At 54.6% G+C, this 3,871-nt stretch overlaps 1 pseudogene across 1 annotated transcript; it reads left to right on the top strand.

Annotated features, from left to right (window-relative positions):
- The first annotated feature begins 2,950 nt into the window (after positions 1 to 2,950).
- LOC308556417 (large ribosomal subunit protein eL43 pseudogene) lies at positions 2,951 to 3,226 on the top strand (annotated as a pseudogene). Its single transcript has one exon. The product of its transcript is annotated as a large ribosomal subunit protein eL43 pseudogene (transcript).
- The last annotated feature ends 645 nt before the right edge of the window (positions 3,227 to 3,871 follow it).

Here is a 3,871-nt window from a genome sequence, read left to right as displayed (position 1 = left end):
CTGGAACAAGGCTCAGGCTCCTGAGCCTCAGGCTCAGCTCAGATTCCTCCCTGGGGCACCCCACCCCCAGGACTGCCCACCCCCCCCAGCCTGTCTCCTCTTGTGGCCCCAGGAGACCCCACCAAGGCCAGTCTTTTTTCTCCATCACTGCAGTCTCCCAGGAAGCCTGTTTCACCCCGGTCGCTCTGCGGACTTAAATAATAAATTGCAGCCGAGAGAGGGAAATTAAGCAATGCTGGGCGGGGAGGGGGGCTGGCGGCTGGAGGCTGAGATGAAAAATCTCATGAGGAGTCAGCGAAGTGAAAAGGGGCGGGCGGCGGCCTCCACCGCAGGCTGCGAGGGCGGCGGGGTTCGGTCTCCCCCCCCAGCCCCCAGCTTAGGCCTGGAGCTCCCCCCCCCCCAGCCCCCAGCTTAGGCCTGGAGCAGAGCTGCACGGCAGCCTCCATGTGTGGAAACCAGGACTGAGCTAGGTCCTGCCCATTCTCACAGCAAGATGAAGCCCGCTGCCCGGCCCTCACCCCCCAGCACTGCCCGCACCTGCCTTGCTCACGAGCGCTGGGCACCCAAACCCCTCAGATTCGTGCCCCTCCTGCTCATTCTGAGCAATAGAACTGGAGGTACCAGCAGCTTTCTTCCTTTTTCCCTTTGTTCTTGCTTCCTCTCCAACATCCCCCCCATTCTCAGAGGACCCCACGAAGCCTGGGGTGACCTAAAGCTAACATTTATGCCACAAGCAACAAATCAGAGCAGTTTCCAGTCAGAGTGCACTGGGAAGACACCCCCAGGCTGGGGAGAGCCCTGGAGTGAGGTGGGAGAGGGGAATTGGGGGGTCCCAGGGCAGCAGAGCTGTGCCTCACCTTGGAGGTGAGACCTGGGGAGCAACGGGGCTCATAGAGACCCTCACTGAGCAGGCCTCCAGCCAGCAAGATATAAGAAACTCCTTTCAGAGGGGTCAAGACAGGCTTGGGCAGCTTGGAGGGTCCCCTTGTGTGCCGTCGAAGTGGAATGTTTGTCTTGGAATGAGACAGTCACCAGAGTGGCTGTAGGACATACCAGGGGATGAACCCTATGGACAGGAAGGAGCATGTGGCAGGAGATGGACTCGGGACCAGAGAGGAAAGGGGACCTCAGCAGGAGCCAGTGTGGAAGACAGGGAGCCTGGGAGTGTGGATGCAGCACAGATGCAGGTGAGCTTAGCCCCATTCAAGGCCTTGACCCTTCGTGGACCCCTCTCCCATCTCAAATGCAACCCTAGTGAGAAGGGGTTACTTGAAGCGACTGAAGAGACCTAGAATTGACCAAGAACACTCCAAATTGTCTACATATATCCTGAACTTACTATAATGGGGCTAAGATAGAAATTAAGTTTAGTTTTTGAAAACTTGAGAACCTCTTTTGCACACCTGGGTTTGTAGCCCAGGAGACTGCCTAGTGCTTGGCACAGAGTTTCCAAGAGGCATGTGGTGTCCTGTCAGGGACTCTGCTGAGTGTCTGCTCCATGTTGGGCTCTGTCCAGGGACTGGGATGCAGCAGCGAGCAGGACAGCCGAGGTCCCCCCCCACGGGCGCTGATACTGGAGGAAGAGACAAGTGAGAGTTACCACGTGAGCTCATTTCAGACGTCGGTGAGCGGCTTTAAAAACATAGCACAGGATCCTGGAATCTCACCTCAGGCCTGGTCTGGAGGGGACCCAGGAGGGCCTCGCTGAGGAGGGACGCCGGACTGGGAAGAAAGAGCTGAAGGTGAAGGTGAGTGGAGGGGACAGCAGGTGCAAGGGGCTGGAGATAAGACTAGGCTTAGAGGACAACAGTGAGGTAGGGCCCAGCGGGTGGCATCCTGGTGTGCAGGGCAGTCAGCTGGGAAGGCACAGGGGGCCTGCCCTTTTCTTTCAGTGTGAGGGGACATCAGGGGCAGGAGGACATGAAGAGGGGTAGAGGCCTGATCTGATTTACTTCTTTTAAAGGATGGTCCTGGTGACAGGGGACAATCTGCAGGAAGCAGAAAGCAGACTGCAGCCTCCTGGCTCAGAGTGCATGCCAGCCTCACGGCCTCGATGGCCCAGCCCACAGCCACAGCCCACTCCAGGGCTTCACGTCCACACTCTTCCTCCACAGCACATAGCAAACAATATAGGAACTTAATTTGCTGGGAATCAGACATTTCCAACAACAATCCTGGCTTCTTTTCTCCTCGCTTCCCCTCGAAATTTGCCTCCAAATAGCACTTCCTGGTGTCCCTTTACTGCTCCGAGTCCTTCCTTCCCTCTCCTGATTCGCCTCTGTCTTCCCCTGGTTCTCTCCTGACTGCTTCTCCCTGCATTAAACATGAGTGTTTTCTCTCCAAGAATGCACACTTCCCCACGTGCTGTGTGCTAAGCATGTAACGTCTATGTGGATATATACATACATGTGTAATATCTACAACAAGTGACATGGGACTCTCAGTTGCAGAAACCCAAGCCACAGTGGCCTGAAGCGGAACGGCCATGTAACTGAAGAGTCAATGGGTAGATCTGGTCAGGCAGAGCTGGACCCAGGGGTGCAAACTGTGTCTCTAGGACTCTGTTATGGACTGAACGTGTGCTCCTCCAAATTCATATGTTGAAGCCTCAGCCTCCAACATATTTGGAGATAGGGCCTTTATGGAGGGAATCAAGGTTAAATGGGGTCACAAAGATGGGCCTTAATCTGATAAGATTAGTGTCCTTATAAGAAGAGACAGTTTTCTCTCCCTCTCTCTCTGTCTCTCTCTGTCTTTCTCTCCCTCTCTTCCCCTACCCCCACCCCCACCATGCTAGGATACGGTGAGAAGGTGGCCATCTACAAGCCAAGAGAAGAGTCCTCTTAATGAAACCTACCTTGCCAATACCTTGATCTTGGACTTCCCAACTCCCAGAACTGTGAGATATAAATGTTGTTTCTCTCTGGGTTCCGACCTCGTTTGCGGTGACATGGATAAACGCACCAAGAAGGTCAGAATTGTCAGTAAATATGGGACACGTTATGGCGCCCCCCTCGGGAAAATAGTGAAGAAAATTGAAATCAGCCAACACACCAAGTACACTTGCTCTTTCTGTGGCAAAACCAAAATAAGACGAGCTGTGGGGATCTGGCCCTGTGGTTCCTGCATGAAAACGGTAGCCAGTGGTGCCTGGACCTACAGCACCGCTTCTATGGCCACAGTAGAGTTTGCCATCACAAGACTGAAGGGATTGAAAGATCAGTAGAAGCTCCACAATCTGAAACATTGCTAGCCTATAATAAATGGGTTAATTTATATAACAAAAAAATTAAAAAAGCCTTAGCCAGTTTGGCTTAGTGGTTAGAGAGTCAGCCCACTGAAGGGTCGTGATTCCAGCCAAGGGCATGTAGCTCTGTTGCAGCTTGATCCCAGTAAGAGATGAGTTTCCCAGTAAGACGTGCAGAGTGAAAAATGGGGCAGAAACAGCAGAGCCCACCCTGCTTGGGGTGAGGACCTGAAGGCTCAGAGAGCTGTAGGACTTGCCTGGGATCCCGAAGCTGCCAAGTCTGCTCAGTCCCTGCCCAGTGTCTCTCCAAGGATGCCTCCCCTCTGTCCCTACAGCCTCCTCCAGGCCTCTCCTATGACTGTCAGGTCAGCCAGCTCCCCTGCCTGCCCTCTACCTCTCTCCTCCTCATCAGCTCCCGTCACTGTCACTCACCAAACAGGGACGTGCAATGGGCAGGAAGATGGATGGCTCTGCTCACCTCTCACTTGGCCCTTTTACTCCCTCAGGACCTGCGTGCGGCCAGATGGATGGGTCCTGAGGAGGGGGAGTGGGGAGGGCATGTCCAGGTCCAGCCAGCATTCATCTGCACGGCCCAGGTGGGGGAGAGCCCTGCCATGCTGTCTT

Source organism: Miniopterus schreibersii (assembly GCF_964146895.1).
Source record: "Miniopterus schreibersii genome assembly, chromosome: 4".
Classification (NCBI taxonomy): domain Eukaryota; kingdom Metazoa; phylum Chordata; class Mammalia; order Chiroptera; family Miniopteridae; genus Miniopterus; species Miniopterus schreibersii.
Note: the sequence above shows the minus strand (reverse complement) of the source record. Positions and strands in the feature narration are given on the sequence as shown.